Raw genomic sequence first — 19,003 nt, 5'->3', positions numbered from 1 at the left:
TTTATATATACCTCTTGGTATTTGTCCTTGTCATTTTTGCTTCAGATAACTATCTGTTTAAATAACTATCTCTTATTAGTGCTTATATTCTTGAATATTAAGTATATCCAATTTCTTTTATAATTAATTCCAAATAATGGGACTCATACTTGATATACCTTAATTTTAGTCATTTTGTCTTCCCCTAGCAGAATATACTTCTTCATGCTTACCACTCTGTTTCAAAATAAATGAAATGTTTAATTCAAATATACAATTCACTTTTTTCATTGACTATTAAAGCAGCCAGAACATAAATACACACAAAAAAGTTTTATTCTGCTAAAACATTTAATTTTTTAAGTGAGCTTAGTCTTATAGTTTTAATTAGCAAGGTGTCTAACTTTCTTTAATGCATATATATGATGTTGTTCCTGAAAAAAAGAATTAAGGCTTTTTTTTTACGCACGTGTGTGTGTGTGTGTGTGTGTCATCTCAGCATAAGAGAGGTTGCAAAGCTCATATAACAGTGTTCCATGTACCTATGAACTGTGATTAGGAAAGAAGTAATTTCTGGATGTTTCTTGAACAGCTGAAGGTCATAGTCCTGGGAGAAGCTTTTCTAAAGAATAGAGGTAGATGAAAGACTAAATTGAGAAGTTGGTTCATTAAGTTTGAAGTTTACCTGTTTATGGATGTTACCTTCAGTTGTGATTTTACATGTATAGAGAAAAATGAAGGCATGATAATGGTAAGTTTGGGGAGAGTAGCACCCATGAAAAGATCATTAGAATAGTCATAAGTTAGAAAGAATGTCTGAGAAAGTGATTGCACTGAATCTCTGAGAGGGAAATCATCTCTTAAGTGGGATCATATTTTTATCCTTGATTCTTCTGGATAAAATCAAGCATTTTTAAGAGGTTTCTATTGCACCTCAAAATGTGAGAATTGTTTTCTAACGTTGGCAAATTTGCACAGCATTAAACTGGTGTGTATGTCTTGAATTAAAAAGAGTACCAAGTTTATTGGACACTGAGGAGGCCATGGATGTGAATCTATTTGTGGTATCTGAGTAGTATATCGAAGGTATGGAAAAGTAAAGTGAGATCTTTCTTATGAGAAATAAGACAGGATTGTGTTATGGCAGCATCTAAGTTCTCCTCTCCCAATAGAGAATATTAAGATGATTATTTTTGAGACATGGAAGTTCTTGGATCGTTTTAGTACTACAGAGGTTGTTGAACTAAGAAGACTAGAGTATACTGCCATGAGAAACTATTAATAGGTTTTTATTTAGAGTAGATCATCATCATTGCATAGGAGGAAGAGCATGGGGAAAAGTATAGAAACCTTTAGGTACTCTAGCATTGATGAGAAAATCTTAAGAGAGGAAACCATCCACCATAACACAGTGAATGATTAGAAAAAAAAACTGTTGCCCCTATTGGAGTGTTGAATCGCATGGTAGCTTGGCAAGTAGGTCTCTAGATCTATTCCAGACTTGATCAAATGCCTTGAAATGTCAAGTTCAATCATATGACTTTCTCCATATCTTTTATTCAGAAGTGGATATTAGGAGATCCATTGTAGAGCAAGAGTAGTGGAAATTCATATTAGGTGAGCATTAATTGGTGGGCTACAAGGTAGTTGAAGTTAACTGTTGTTTTCAAGAGAATTAAGGCAAGAACAATGGGACATAGTTTGATGGCTGATTTTTATCTCCCTTTTTTAGGACTGATGTGCTTGCTTCCATACTGTTGGTAGAAGATGGCAGATGAGTATGAGCTTGCATAGGATTGATATTAATTTTGATTAGCAAATTTTGAACACCATTAGGGGAAGGAATACCTCTGAGTCAAAAAAACCTATTGATATTCCAACTAATGACAATTTTTGTGCCTTTCTGGTGAAAGATCAGAAGAGGTATGCAGTTGGCACTTCTTAGTACGAGAGGTTATTTGTTATGTTAATCTATACTGGTTTCCATAAATTAAGAAGCAAAGAGAAAAATCATAACTCAAAACCTGTATGATACATTTTTATGCAATTCAATGAAAAGCAGTATGATATGAAATGTAGACAAAAACACTCACAAAAATTGTAAATGAATAGTTTAATTCAGTAACAAATGGTTATTTGCTGACAGTGGTCAAAAACAAGAGATTAAAATGAGACTGTCAAAGTGCCCCAATAAGTTGGTTGCTCCCTCACAGCAATACATTGCTCTCACAATGATGTTTCATACTGTTTATAATGATGTGCAGGAGCTCAGTTAGAAATAACAACTATTGCTCCTGCAAAAGCTCGCAAGTCCCTCAAAGTTTTGGGGAGGGGTTGTGTTGAGAACAGCAACATGTCTACCTAGAGCATCCCAGACATGCTCAATAGGATGAAGGTCAGGAGACCTGGCTGGCCAGTCCATACATAATGATAGTCTGTTCTTGAAGACATTGGTCCACTATCTTGGCTTAGTGAGGATGAGTATTATCGTCTTGTAGAATGAATGTCTCCCTTATCACATCCACATAAAGATGAATGTGTAGTTGAGGACCTCATCTTTATAAGTTGCAGCATTCATGGTTCCACTAGGAAGTGCATACAGGTCAGTGTATCCACCCAAAGAGATGACTTCTCAAACCATCATGCTACCTCCACCATAAGTGTCCCTTTCATTGATGTTAGAAGGGTGGTAATGGCACACCTGGTATCACTCTACAAAGTGATACCAGGTGTGCTCTGTTGTGGAGAGAACCATGATATAAAATGAAAACATTGCACTGAAGACAAAAAAAATCTGGAATCTCTTCTAATATTGTTTCTTGCATAAATGCAGCATTTCCATAGGAAACTTTTTCTTCTTAGTAATTGGCAAGATAAGCAATGCTCTACCAGTTTGCATGAAATTCAGTTCATGGAATCTGCTTTCTGAAAAACTGATGATTGATGACTTTTACACACTGAAACTATAGGATAATTTTCTGTAATATTTGTGTCCTGTTACCATCACTGATGCAATGAATCATAAAATCTAGTAAGGAACTTTTACATTCAGGAAACTGTTTTTATACAATACAAGGCATTATAGCAATGTTTAAAACAAATGGAAATGTAATTCCTTTCCCCACCTTTGTGTTTTTTTTAATATGGATAGTATTTATCCTAGTTAAAAAAAACAGGGATATACTTTTTTATGCTTAGAATACTCCATGAGAGATGGATTTTTTTTTTTTTTTTCTGTTTAACTTTTCTCTTTCTTGGTTTCCTTGAGTGTTTGTCACAACGAATCATCATCAATTTCCTGTACCCTCAATTGGTATGCAAGCTACCATGAAAGTACAACAATATTACTAATCTTCTATCAACAGTTTTCTTCCAAATTAGTTTATTACTTGTAAGCTGTTAAATTGTGATTGATAAAATTCCTAAGAGAATTTATTCTTTCATAATTTAACAAGTAAAGAACTTATAATAGAAAACTTGCTTGCATCTAAGAGTGTAAACTACATATATGTGAACAAAATTGTATATATTAAACAAAAGGATAATAATTATGAAAATGCATAAGAAAGAAGTATTATTCCATTATGTAGAAAGATTACTTAAGCTAGTTAAATATTGGCGGTAAAATTCTAGAGAAAAAGAATGTTAAAGTATGATTAAAGCAGTATACCATTCCTAGGAATTAGATAGACAAAGCTTAGATGAATAACTCACAATTTTTAACGATAATTATAGCGTAATCCAAGACCAAGAGCACAGGATTAAAGGAAGTTGTCGCAAGCATATCATGTGCACACGGCACATGATAAGTAGGCAGAAAAGAAGAAACCCTCTACCGAGAGATATCACGTTGAGCGCTATCGATGAGTCGGGAGAGGGATTACGGAAGGTGCCGATAGGGTGTAGAGATATAAAAGAGTTAGGACCTCCACCCCACGGGGCTTTTTACCTGGTGGTTTTGGTTTTGGAGTGTGGACGTCGCGAGTGGAGGGACGGTTCGAGAGCATGAGGGGAAATCTCTGCCCCGACACCCGGCAGGCGGAAACGGTAGATGCCGCGTATCCATGGGAAAGGTTATGCGTCGCAAGGTCCAAGGTGAATCACATTACTGCAGAAGAAAAGGGTAGTCTGCGTAGAGGCCTCAGAATCTAGGTAAAAAGGCAACACGTGGGTAAGAGTGACTTTGCCCCAAGAATCCTATTGAAAAGAAGGCATGACCGACTGAAACGAATGGGCCAGCATATAATCGAGGAATTCCAGGTACCAATCCCAGCACAAAGAAATCAATTTGAGGGTCAAAGGACGAGTAAAGAGAGGAACAAGCACAGGAGATAACTATAATATGGTATCGTGAAATTTTATTGTTAAATAGTGTAAATGAATGATATGTGAATCAAGATCTAAGGACTTAACAAAGATAAAACTTAGGACTGTAGCAAATTATAAGTTGTGAAAGTAGACAAGTGTAACATAAAGAGTGATAACCTTAGGATGTGTGAATACAAGGTGATAATGTATGTTTACTAGGTTTTAATTAAGAGAGTTATGAGGATCTTATGTGTGAAGTGATATAGAACAGCTATATATTGTTAATCCTATATGCGTTGTGAGAATTTACTGTTCATATTTGATAACTATGATAGGACATAAATTTGTAGTTTAGAAATGATCTTTCCCAGACTTCCATGAACTGTATATATGTTAGAATGGTAAATAAATCTTTTGCTTACTCTGATTCAGTTGTTTGTTAGTATTATCCGATGCACCACTTGCTAAATATGCGAACCTAAGCTGGAGATTTGAGTAACGTGTCTACGGTCACGATTGCTAGTCACTGAGGTATAGCTGGGTGTTCACTTCTTGTTTAACATTTTTTCCTTTAAACTAGTTGTCCTAAGTGGCACAGCGAAAACAAATAAATGTCTTAGGATTTTATGAGAAGAAGAACCTCGAAGTTTTGTTATATTTGAATTTTGGCTCTACCCCAGGGCAATTCCCTTTGTACTTAGATAGTACCACGTGACACCAAGGGGCGAATAAACGTAAAGAGCATAGATATCAAAGTTATTAAGAAAAGGTGACACAACGAGCACCCAAATTTTGTCATATCTAACATTTCAGTCTTGAAGGCACTTCTGAGTCTTGGTCTTCCTCTGGATCTTTATCTTGCCATCTTCATTACAAACCTTTTCTGCTCACCTTTCTTCTTCCATTCTGTTTAAATGATCATTTTGCATTAGATTAACCCCACTCACACATTAACAATGTCAAGTTCCTTTATAATATCTTTATTTTTAATATGATTCTGCCATTGATGCTATCTGTTCAGACCCATAATTTTTCTCAGCACGCAATACCTATGGTCTCTAATTTTTAATCGGGTGCTTTATTTCTAACTCGACATTTAAACGAATAACATAGAACTAGGTTAAATGCTGTTGTGTACTGCTGGTGTTAAGTGTTTTTGCTAATTTCTCTCTTATTCCATATAAATATATACACCTGGTTCTCAAACATGCCATCAAATTCCTGACATGTACCCTGAAGGGGGTGTACAGGATATGACAGTACTACATGAAAAATTTACATCCTTGTTAATTTCCTATATATAATTTTCCTCCAAATCAGTCTGTTACCTGTCAAGCCTTCAACATTATCAGATCTTATATTTCTATCTTCTAAGACACTTTTTTACCATATCAATCCACCCATATCTTGGTCTTCCTCTGAGTCTTTTTCCTGCCAACCTGGAAGAAAACACTTGTTTTGCTAATCTTTCCTCTCCCATTCTGTTTAAGTGACCATACCACCTGAGATTAACTCTATTAATACATTCCTGGATGTTAACAATGCCAAGTTCTTTCCTAATATCCTCGTTTTTAATATGATATTGCCATTGATGCCACCTTTTCACGCCCCATTCTCAGGGCTCATATCTGCAGTCTCTAGTCTTAGGTCAAGTATTTTTGTTCTCAGATCCATAAAATTGGTTTGAACACTGTCTTGTATACAGCTAATTGAATGTTTTGACTAATTTTTCTCTTATTCCATATAAATTCATTCAGTTGACTTCCTTCCATACTAGCTTTATTGATTCTGTTGTCTATTTCCATATTCAATTTACCATCTTCACTAAAAATCGGCCGGTCTAGTTGGCTGAGTGGTTAGCATATCCTCTCTCCAGTTCGAATTCGTGGCGGGATTCGTGGGTTCGAATCCCGCCATGGGCATGGATGTTTGTATTGTCTATGAAAATACTAGTGGTGGTGGACAGTAGATGCTGTTGGTGTAGATGATGATGATGACGGTAGTTAGTGATTGGTGGAGACGGTGAGTTTTTTAAAGGGGGGGGGACTCTCCCTCAATGAGTCTTTGGACTCCCTGGAGGTGTCGGGTAATAATAATAATAATCATGCCTAAGTAGCTGAAATGTTTTACTTGTTCTATAAGTTCTCCATTCACAATGCAGTTGATATTTGCAATTCTTCTGCCTATTTTCTTTGTCTTGTTATTGCTGACCTTCATACCATATCTATTACAGCAGTTATTCAATTTAGTCAGGGAATCTTGCATACTTGTACTGGATTTATTTCGAAGTATAACATCATCTGCTTAAAGCAAAGAGCTGACATTAACATCTCCAATTTTGATATCAGGTTTAACCACCCAACCGGCCAAGACGTATATATACGTCCAGGTTACCATGGATGTGAAGTACATTGAAATTTATTTATTACATTTATTACATTGAAATTTATGATGGATACGAAGTGTAGAGGAGTGGTGTATTTTATCCATATTGATGGTGACGTGGTTAATACCACTTTCCTTCATAATGTGATCCATATAGATAATAAATAACGGAGGAAATAATGTACATCCTTGTCTGACACCAGATTTGACATTAAACCATCTTCCTGTACTTCAATTCTAACTGCTGACTTACAACTCAAATAAAGACTAAGTATTGCTTTATATAATGTCCCACTGACACCACACAACTGTAACATTTTGAATAGCTTCTCTCTTGGCACTTTGTCATATGCCTTCTCCAGATCTACAAAACTTAAAATACAGATCTTTGTTATATTCCCATGATTTCTTGACAATTTGTTGTGAAGTGAAAATCTGATTCTTACAGCCTCTATTTGGCCTGAATCCAGCTTGTTCTTCACCAAGCTTCTCTTCCACAATCCCTCTCAACTGTTTCTCAAGTATACTTATATAAATCTTACCAGGAACACTCAGTAGAGAAATACCTCTGTAATTCTCACATTCAGTTTTATTTTCCTTTTTATATATGGGTACTATGAGAGCTCCAATCATGTGGAATTAATCCCTCTTTCTAGGCTTTCTGAACTATACAGTGCAGCAACTATAAGACTTTTATACCTCCATAGTTGAGCATTTCTGTTCAAATATCATCTACTCCAGCTGCCTTTCCATGCTTCAAGCTTTTGATGGCTTTATCTACTACATGTATGGATATGTATTCCTGATCGCATGCCTGTTGAGTGTTTTTTTACCACTGTGTTGTCACTGCTTATTTCATTTAGCAACATCAAGGATATCTTTTTCTCCAGTTTTCATGTCACCTTTATCATCTCTAATTCCTTTTACAACACTCTTTCCTCCATTTCTGAGCTTTTTCAACAACTTCCAGAATATCTTGCCACCTTCTTGATGTTTATTTTCTATGTTCTTACCAACTTCCATGTCTTACCATGATTTCTGTTTAGCTAGTTTTACACAGTGTTTAGCTTTGTTACCTTTGTCTACTTATTCTCTAAGAGCACAAAATTACTGCCAGGAACTTTTGATATGCTTCCTTCTTTTCCTTCACTGCCTCTTTAAGTTCCTGTGCCCACCAAGAAGTTCTGATTTTTCTATCCGTGCAGACAATCTCACCACATGCCTCTCCAACCGAAGCAATCAATGATTTCTTCATGATTTGCCACTGAATCTCCAAGGTTTGGTTCCTGTTTTCAAACTTTTTAATTTTTTCTTCAATAATGTTTGTGTATTTTAGTCTGCAGTTCACATCTCAGAGTTGCTCAACTTTTACTCGCTTTAAAACTTTCTTACATATTCTTCTTTTTAATATGAAATTCAGTTTTATCCTGCTCAAGACTAAGTGGTATTCACTTCCAGTTTCAAATCCTCTATACACTAGTGTCCTGCACCACTGAGAAAACATCACTATCAACAATGACATAGTCATTGAGGCTTTTCTTATTCCTTTCCTTCTCTCAATGTGAATATGTGCTCATTTTTATGTGTTAACATTGTGTTAGTAATAACTAGTGCATGTCCTGAGCAGAAATCCAACAGGTAATTGTCATTATTATTAGCTTTGCTCTTTTCTTCAAATTTTCCCAAAATATAAAGCCTCAAAAAATTCCTCCACTTCTACCTTAGTAGAACCTTCTGTGGGATCATTAGTAAGAAATAAGTCTCATTGTCCAGTTCCCCATTCTGATATTTTCCCACATCACTCTACTTGAAATTGCCTGCATTTCAGAAGATTAGCCTCTTATTTAGTGTTGAATAATATAGCTACTCCTTTTCCTTGATTGTCATTGCCTGAATATAACATTTTGTATTTATTGCTCAGAAAGATCTCGCTAGTTTTTGTTTCAGTCACTGCTATTATGTTGATTTGGTATTTATCTAACTCCTCAGCTAGTTCAATTTCTTTGCCATTCAGACTTCTTATGTTGATAATACAAATCTTGAATTCTGATGTTGAGTTGGTGTGTTTGTTCCTGTAGCTGACTTTTTGCTGTTCGCCCTGGTTCTCTGGCAAAAATAATGGGGGCCTTGTTTAACCAGGTGATGCCTTAGCCAGCATAAGATTCTGTCACATTGTACCATCATTTTGTATTGTAGTTTAAGCCAATGAGAATACAATTTGGTTGGCTAAATCCCAAATTGCCAACCTATCCTTGTTCATTCAATATCTAGGTAAATACCTAACAGGGTGCACCACGAGAAGGTGAAGTTTGGATATTAGATGAGAAGGACCTAATATCCAAATATGATCAGCTCTCTGCATTCCTTTATAGGCTATGTGGAGGTCTCCTCTCAGTTATACAGCTTTGACCCTTAAGCACCTCAACCATACCAGCTTTGTTTATTCTGTTGTCTCTTTCCAGATTTAATATGCCATCTTCACTAAACACTCTGCCTGAATAACTGAAATATGTTACTTGTTCTGTAGCAGTGCCGAATTCTCCATGCTTGCTATGCTTATTAATTGCGCAAGCTCATTAATTGAGAAATAAGTACTATTTATTTGTTAATAAATGCATGCATTTATAAGCATTCCATTTAGGCTTTTATTTTTGTAGACAGAAGACGTCTTAAGTTTTAATTGAGCTTTGCTTTGTGTATCAAATCCAATGCTTGCTTGTCTAGTCAAAGATACCTTGGCTTGCTCGGTTGTAGGAGCTTACAGGTTCTCGCAGCGACACTGTGATTTCATGCGTGTGCATAGCCAATTCACGCGTCTCCCTCTGTTACTTAAACCACAGGCCATACGCTGTCAACATAGCTCTAGCTGCTGAGCTTCAGCAGCCTTTACAAGTGTGCTTGTTGCTTCGGAAAATTAAGTTACAACCAACTTTTTATGAAGATGTTATTGACCAGTTCATAAAGAAGAGCCATAGGGTAGAATTTTTATTTTTTAACTTGTAAAATTTATTTGTAAGCTTCCTATAATAGTACAAAATGTTGACCAATCATATGTGTAACCTAAGATCAACAGCTCATCCAGGTTACGATATGCATAAAGTTATAAAAATTTATGTAATTCATTTTCATTATATACATATATGTACATTCATATAATATACATATTATATATTATTATAATATAATTACATAATAAAATCCCAGGAGACATGCTAATATGTACAGAGAAAGTTGCATAACAATTAATTAGAAACAAAATAAAGCAGTTAAATAGCATTCAAATTTTTATGATCTTTGAATACAAATATGCTAAAAAGCAATAATTTATACAATTATTTTGAACAGAGATTCCTCATTTCTGTGAGAAAATAAATACTCTTTGATTAGAGTTTTGTATTTGTTTGGGTTAGTTTCATTTCTTATTGTTAAAGGTAGTGTGTTGAATACTTTTGGCGCTAAATAAGTATAATGTTTGTGTATTGCTCCTTTATTTGCTTTTGGAACTATATATTTTAGGCCCTTATGTCTACTAAGGAAAGCATCTTGTTTGATGTTTATGTATTGTTGTCGTTTTTTATGAATAATAGTACCCTATAGATGCATAAATATCTAAGGGATAGTATGATGTATTTATTACACATTGCAGTGTACTTATATTTGTTTCTAGTTAAGATTTTAATTACTTTATGCTGAGTCAAGACTAAAGGTTTCAGCGTAGTGCGATAGATTCCTCCCCAACTTAATATACCATATTGTAGTGCACTCTGAATCCAGGCAGAATATAATATTTTTAGCCATATTTAAATTTAAGAATCTGTTTAGGTAGTAAAGTCTGTTTAACATAATCCTTACTTTATTTACGACATCGGTAATATGCGGTTTCCAGCTTAAACTGCTATCAATTTTTAATCCCAAGTAAGTTATTACACTGACTTTTTCTATTTTCTCGCAGTTGCAATTTGAATTTGTCCTGCAATTCCAATCATACAAAATTAATTGTGCAGTGAAGTTAATTTTGCCAGTTGTATTTTGCAAGTTAAAATTTACATATTTAGGTTTTGAGACATTCAGACTGAGTTTATTTGACCAGAACCAATTTGTTACATTACCTTCATTAAGCAAAGAGCTAAGTTGGATATCTCAGATTCTAATATCAGGTTTAATGCCATTTTCTTTCATAATATTATCCATATAGATGATGAAAAAGAATGTAGATTATGTGCATCCTAGTCTTACACCTGATTTTATATCAAACCATATTCCCATATTTCCTTCAGTTCTCACTGCTGACATAAATTTAGACTATGTCCTTGTATAATGTTCCATTTATACCATATAACTAAAGTGTTTTGAAAAGCACTTTTCCCTGGGTACCTTCCTTGTTGTATGCCTTTTCCAGATCTACAAAACTTGAATTTATGTGCATCTCTAAAGATCTGTATGGTACATTCTTCTTTCCACTGTTCTTCACATAATGATGTTTTTGTTGACCCCATCCTCTTCTTCCTCGTACTGATCACATTGGTCAGTCCTCCTTCTCTTAGCATATTCCAAGATGATTTTCCTCTTCCTGATTTCATTGAGTAATCTTTTTTGGTTTTCTCTTTCCACTACTAGGTTGTTTATAACATTTTCTCTTCAGCTAATCTGCATCATTCTTAGTAACTTAGTAACTTCTTAGTAACTGCATCTCCATAGCCATCTATGCTTTTTTCCACATCTTTTCTGATGGTCCATGTTTCCAAAGTGTACAATATGAAGAATATAATAATTAAGTCCACAGTCATATTCTTGTATTTATATTGACTTTCCCACTAGTAAGTATCAGTTTCTTGTTAAGAAAGGCTGTTTTTTGACAATCTGTGTTCTTCTTTTGATTTCTTGTTCACATTTTCTGTCATCAGTAATTAGACTTCCCAGATATATAAATCTATCTACTTGTTCTATGGGCTAGCCTTTTAGGTTGTGTTTAAGATTTTATTTATCATTTTACCAGTGGTTATCATTGTTTTTCTTTTCTGTGTGTTTATTTTAGCCCAGATTTACAGCTCTGTTAGTTTATGAACTATGAGAAACAATGTCAAATGCTTTTGACATTGTCTCTCATGATACAACAATCAATCTTTCACATATCATCGAGGTTTAGTATTGCATCTCTTGTGCTTTTTCCACTTTTGAATGCGTATTTTCCTTCAGCCAGTATTTGTTTTAACATCTGTCTGATATTATTCTAAGAAATAATTTCAAGGCATTACTCATTAAATTTGTAATGTCTGCTGTTCTCACCTGTGGACGAGACTGATTATGAACTACAAAAGAATATAAATAAGCTGAACGGTCATTCTCGGGGAGTATTGTCAACCTGTACAGTATTGTGCTCACACAAGGAATGTATGAATGTGTCATTTGTTAGTTTGCTTTCTGCTTTGTTTCTTACCAGGTTTTGTTGTAACTTTGTGTTATTAAACTTATGTTTAACTACCTTTACCTGGAATGAACTAGAGACATTTTTAGGCCTAATGAATGTCTATGATAGATTCCTTCCCGAGAAAGTAACAGTGAGCAAACCACTGTACAATTTTTTAAAAAAGAACACTGATGGGATATGGAGTAAAGGGCAACAGAGGACTTTCAGAACAACAAGATCTACTAGTATCAGATCAGGTGCTAACCCATTATAATCCTAGCTTACTGCTAATTCTAACATGTGATGTTTCATTTTATGGATTAGTAGTACAGAGTGAAGCATGTTTTGAAGCCTGTTTATCATTCCAGTTCAGTCTTAGGCTTTTATTACTACTTTTTGTTAATTTCCACAGTTTTGTTTCTATATTTGTTATTAATAGTTTATAATATGAATTACAATCAGTACTAGGGTAAGTTTTAAATTGTCTTACCGAATTTACAAACTGTTCATAATCATTATAAAACTGATGTGTAAGGATTCTCCTCCTTGTTCTTTCCCAGATTCCATCAGGAGTCTGTAAATGCTTTCCATTGGTTCCTTATCCTTGCTATTGGTCTTAATTTAGCAAAACTCCTCTTCTCACATTCCATTAAAGTCGATCTCCTCCATGTATTTTTCAGACAGCCACACTTTCTCTTTCATTGTGGATTCCATTCCAGGGCTTCATGACAGATTTCTTTGTGATCTTTCCTAATTGTTTGTTCAATCTATCTAAATTTTAGTTTTCGGATTTAAGTTTGACTTTCTGCTGATTTGTTCTTTTCCAGAGGTCTTCATTAGTAATAATTTTTGGCCACCAAATTCAAAGTATGCTCTGCAGACATTGGTTTATGAATGTTTGTAGTTTTTGTATTTTCTTTGAAACCAGCCGCAATTTGCATCCATATAAAAGAACTGATTTAATACATGCATTAAATATTTTTAATTTTGTATCTGTGTGACTATTTTTAATTTTCCATACTCTACTTAGTTTGGCATATACACTTCTTGCCTTTTGAATCCTTATGTCAACATCTGTAATTGCTCCTACATCTGCAGATAAAACACTGCGAGATATGTAAAATGTGAAACGGTTTCGATTTTTCTATTTTCAATTGTACTTGATGCCTTGTTGTTCACATTGATTCTCATTTCTTTTGTTTTGTTTGTATTTATTTTCAAACAGACTTTCACTGATTCTTCTTGTAATGTGGTTAGTTTGCTTTGGATATCTGCATGTCTGTGAGCAATTAGACATACATCATCTGCATAGTCTAGATCAGTGCTTCCCAAATTTCTGAATGTCAGGGCCCCCTTTGTAAAAATTAAAATATTTCACAGTCCCCCTCAAAAAAAAATCGTAATAGAGAGATATATTCTTATAATATTTATTGTATTTATATTCAATACAAAACATACACAGCGAATATTACAAAAATCAAATGCATATATTACATTTTTTGCCTCTTACCGATTGGTTCTGAAGACGATGCAGGCTGTTCTGGTAAAATATGAAATACTGTCCTTTTTTTTTTTTTTTTGAGTCTGTTTCTGCTTCTTCTGATTGTTCGCAGTATTGTTTTTTAATTTTTTATTGGCCACTTATCTATCTCAGGATTAAATTTTTTTAATGTAGAATAGATCAAATAATATCACCACTTACCGATACTGGCACACCACAGACTGATAACATGAAATTAGTGAATATTACTTGAATAAGGGAATCCCCAGACCAGGAACATATTTCTCTTTTGTGACTTTTCTCCCTTTACGGTAATTAAGCCTAACGCAAAACAGACAGCAAAGGCAGGTTATTAAAACGTGCATATGAATGGTGCGGTATTAACAAAATATCGCACAACCGAAAGATAAAAGCATAGCTGACAATTGAGTTGAAATGCTAATTCTCTTCAACCGAATTCCATTATGTGAAACTGCCATAACATTCATTATATATATATATATATATATATATATATATATATATATATATATATATATATATATTACTTAAGGGTCAAAGCTGTATAACTGAGAGGAGACCTCCACATAGCCTTTAAAGGAATGCGGAGAATCGACCAGGGCTTCTGACCTAATGTCCAATCCTCACCTTCTCGTGGTGCACCCTGTTGGGTATCTACTTGGATACTGAATGAACGAGGATGGGCTGGCAATTTGGGATTTAGCCGACCAAATTGTATTCTTATTAGTTAAACCAAAATATAGAATGATGGTACAACATGACAAAATTTCATGCCGGCTGGGGCGTCGCCTGGTTAAACAAGGCCCCCGTTGTTTTCGCCAGGGAACCAGGGCGAACAGCGAAAAGTCATCTCCTGGAACAAATCTGAAAATAAACCCCAACTCAAGATCACCAGAGTTAAAGATCGGTACTATCAACGTAACAAGCCTGAATGGCAAAGAAATGGAGCTAGCTGAGGAATTAGATAAGTACCAGATCAACATAATAGGGGTGACTGAAAGAAAAAAGACCAAAACTGGTGAGATCTTTCTGAGCAATAAATACAAAATGTTATATTCAGGCAATGACAATCAAGGAAAAGAAGGAGTAGCCATAGTATTCAACACAAAATAAGAGGCTAATCTTCTTGAATGGCAGTCAGTCTCAAGTAGAGTAATTTGGGCAAATATGAGAATGGGGAACTGGACAAAGAGACTTATTTGTGCCTATGGTCCCACAGAAGGTTCTACTAAGGTAGAAGTGGAGGAATTTTTTGAGGCTTTAGAAAAAGCAACTGACACAATGAAAAATGAAAAGTTGGTCCTTGTTGGGGATCTAAATAGCAGAGTAGGAAATGATTGTGAGACATACAAAAATATTTTGGGAAAATTTGGAGAAAAGAGCAAAGCTAATAATAATGGTACCTGTTGGATTTCTGCTCATGGACTGGTTATTACTAACACCATATTCCAACATAAAAATGTGCACAAATTCACATAGAGAGAAGAGGCAAGGAATAAGAAAAGTCTCATTGACTATGTTATTGTTGATAGCGATGTTTTCTCATTGGTGCAGGACACCAGAGTGTACAGAGGATTTGAAATTAGAAGTAATCACTATTTAGTCTTGAGTAGGATAAAATTGAATTTCATATTGAAAAGAATAGCATGTAAGAAAGTTTTAAAGCGAATAAAAGTTGAGCAGCTCTCAGATGTGAACTGTAGGCTAAAATACACAAAGATTATTGAAGAAAAAATGAAAGATTTTGAGAACAGGAATCAAACCTTGGAGATTCAGTGGCAAACTCTGAAGAAAACATTGATTGATTCTGCCAGAGAGGCATGTGGTGAGGTTATCTGTAAGGATAAAAAAATCAGAACTCCCTGGTGGACACAGGAAGGTAAAGAGGCAGTGAAGGAAAAGAAGAAAGCATACCAAAAGTTCCTGTCAAATAAGTCAGCTTGTGCTCTTAGAGAATATAGAGACAAATGCAAGAATACTAAACACTGTGTAAAACTAGCTAAACAAAAGTCATGGGATGACTTTGGCAAGAATATAGAAAATAAATATCAAGAAGGTGGCAAAATATTCTGGAGGTTGTTGAAGAAGCTTAAGAATGGTGGAAAGAGTGCTGTAAAAGGAATTAGAGATGATAAAGGTGACATGAAAACAGGAGAAAAAGATATCCTTGAAGTATGGAGTAATTACTTTGAAACACTGCTAAATGAAACAAGCAGTGATGACAGCACAGTGGTAAAAAACACTGACCAGGCATGCAGTCAGGAATACATATCCATACTAGAAGTAGAAAAAGCCATCAAAGGCTTGAAATGTGGAAAGGCAGCAGGAGTAGATGATATTCGACCAGAAATGCTGAAGTATGGTGGTATAAGAGTCGTACAGTGGCTGCACTGCATAGTTCAGAAAGCCTGGACAGAGGGACGAATTCCCGATGATTGGAGTAGAGCTCTCATAGTGCCCATATATAAAAAGGGAAATAAAACTGCATGTGAGAATTACAGAGGTATTTCCCTACTGAGTGTTCCTGGCAAGATCTATGCAAGTATACTTGAGAAACGGTTGAGAAGAATTGTGGAAGAAAAGCTTGGTGAAGAACAAGCTGGATTCAGGCCAAATAGAGGCTGTCAGGATCAGATCTTCACTTTACGACAAATAGTCGAGAAAGCATGGGAATATAACAAAGATCTGTATTTAAGTTTTGTCGATCTGGAAAAGGCATATGACAAGGTGCCAAGAGAGAAGCTATTCAATACACTTCAGTTATATGGTGTCAATGGGGCATTATATCAAGCAATACTTAGTCTTTATTTGAGTTGTATGTCAGCAGTTAGAATTGAAGGAAGTACAGGAAGATGGTTTAATGTTAAATCTGGTGTGAGACAAGGATGTAGATTATCCCCTCTGTTATTTATTATCTATATGGATCACATGATGAAGGAAAGTGGTATTAAACATGATATCAAAATTGGAGATGTTAATGTCAGCTCTTTGCTTTATGCGGATGATGTTATACTTCTAAATAAATCTGCTACAAGTCTGCAAGATTCTCTGACTAAATTGAATAGCTGTTGTAATAAATATGATATGAAGGTCAGCAATAAAAAGACAAAGACAATGAAAATAGGCAGAATCATTGAAAATGTCAACTGTGTTGTGAATGGAGAACCTGTGGAACAAGTAAAACATTTCAGCTATTTAGGCACGATTTTTACTGAAGATGGTAAATTAAATATAGAAATAGACAACAGAATCAGCAAAGCTGGTATGGTGGGAAGTCAATTGAATAAATTCATATGGAATAAGAGAAAAATCAGTCGGAACACTAAATTAGCTGTGTACAAGACAGTGCTCAAACCAGTTTTAACTTATGGATCTGATAGCTGGGTCAGAAGTAAAACACTTGACCAAAGACTAGAGACCACAGATATGAGAGTCCTGAGAAAGATTATAGGCATGAACAGATGGCATCAATGGCAATATCATATTAAAAACGAGGATATTAGGAAAGAACTTGACATTGTCAGCATCCAGGAATGCATTAGCAGAGCTAATCTTAGGTGGTATGGTCACTTAAACAGAATGAGCGAGGAAAGATTAGCAAAACAAGTGTTCTCTGCCAGGTTGGCAGGAAAACGACCCAGAGGAAGACCAAGATATAGGTGGATTGATACGGTACAAAATGCTTTAGACGATAGAAATATAAGAACTGATAGTGTTGGAGTCTTGACAAGTAACAGACTGATTTAGAGGAAAATTGTAGATAGGAAATTAATAATGATGTAATTTTTTTCATGTAGTACTATTGTATCCTGTACACCCCTTGAGGGTACATGGCAGGAATTTGATGATGATGATGATTTCTTAGTTTTAACACTTTTACAAATTTTAACACGTTCAGTTGAATTTTATTGCTGCCTTGGGAAATCAAACTTGCACACATCTAATTAATAACAATAGTTTTTAGTTAGATACTGTGTTTGCCCATGCAACATATGGTTTTGTTTCAGTCTATACAGCATAGTTTCTGTATGAGGGGAGATGTGATTCATTAATTAGTGTGTTTTTATCCCAGTTGTTTCTAATTGCACCATTTGTTGAGAAATATATTACACAGACTCCTCATACCTTATTCACTGGCATGATAAAAGTACTTGTTTTTATTGCCTCTGCAGTATAGTGGCTGTTAGGGAAGGCATGTTGTTTACCACTGCAAGCGAGTTACTATCTCCCCACATGAACTTGTTTAAGCTTTTTTTCATGTGTGAAGTCTATGCGAAACTTTTATTGGTAACAGAAAACTAGCTCGGATGACAGTGATAATATAAAACGAGTTTTGATATGTATATAAAGTCAATATCAACAGTCCCTGATTATGAACGCGTGATGAAAGGGGACAGGAAGATTTGGAGCTTCCCTGGAGAGCATTCGAAATAAATACAATTAACCACTGCTTTGAAATGAAACATATGAATAAGCAATATTTACTAATATTCATTAAGCACCGAAATACGCAGGAAGCAAAGTTTGTGAACCAACACTAATGTGTGTGAATTTTTCCATTAAAATATAAAAAATAACAAAAAAAGAAATAATAAAAGTTAAATATGTTTCTTTTAAAATAAAAAAAATCTACTTTGTCTTAAAACATTTTAAATTTGTTTTCATTATTTCACGGCCCCCCCCTCAACAAAACCTATGGGCCCCAAGGGGGCCGCGGCCCATAGTTTGGGAAGTGCTGGTCTAGATCACCCAAACTTTTATTTATTTTTGATATTCCTTTGGCACTTTTCATTGCTGTCTGTTCTAGAACTTGATCTAGTACCAGTATAGATAATAAGGGAGATGGCAGACATTCTTGTCACACTCAGATGCAGTTTGAAAGGGTTGTGACAGATATCCATCATGCAGCATCTCACATTGGAATTTGTTATATCCTTCCTGTATGAAGTTTATCTTCTATGGCATTGTTTTATTTTGAAGGTAATAATCCTTCTTGATAATCCACAAACAGCAAATATAAAGTAGAGTTAAATTTACCTGACTGTGCAATTATTATTCTTAAGTGTTAATGTGGTTTATACATGATCTATTTGGCTTAAAACCAGACTGCTCTCTTCTCATGCCCTTATCTAAAATATTAAAGATTCTTGAAAGAATAATGTTGCAGTTTATAGTTTCTTTAGTATTTTTACTATTATTCCTGTATTCCAATCACTAGGGCAGTGGTGGCGAACCATTTTATGTGTGCGTGCCAAAAATTCACAAATTGAGTTGATGACGTGCCGGGCAATTTTTAATAGAGGAAAAATTGATAAAAAATTAATCTAACTTAATTTATTTATAATACATATATATATATTTATTTATTTATTTATTTATAATATTTTATTATTTATTTATAT

At 34.8% G+C, this 19,003-nt stretch overlaps 1 protein-coding gene across 4 annotated transcripts in view; it reads left to right on the top strand.

Moving 5' to 3' along the window:
• LOC150107208 (uncharacterized) overlaps positions 1 to 19,003 on the top strand; it is a 351,505-nt gene that overhangs the window by 231,639 nt on the left and 100,863 nt on the right. The window lies entirely within an intron of this gene.

Source organism: Typopeltis vanoorti, chromosome 4 (assembly GCF_054136105.1).
Source record: "Typopeltis vanoorti isolate ZY-2024b chromosome 4, IOZ_Tvanoo_1.0, whole genome shotgun sequence".
Taxonomy (NCBI): Eukaryota; Metazoa; Arthropoda; class Arachnida; order Uropygi; family Thelyphonidae; genus Typopeltis; species Typopeltis vanoorti.
This window is presented reverse-complemented; position numbering and strand designations above follow the sequence as displayed.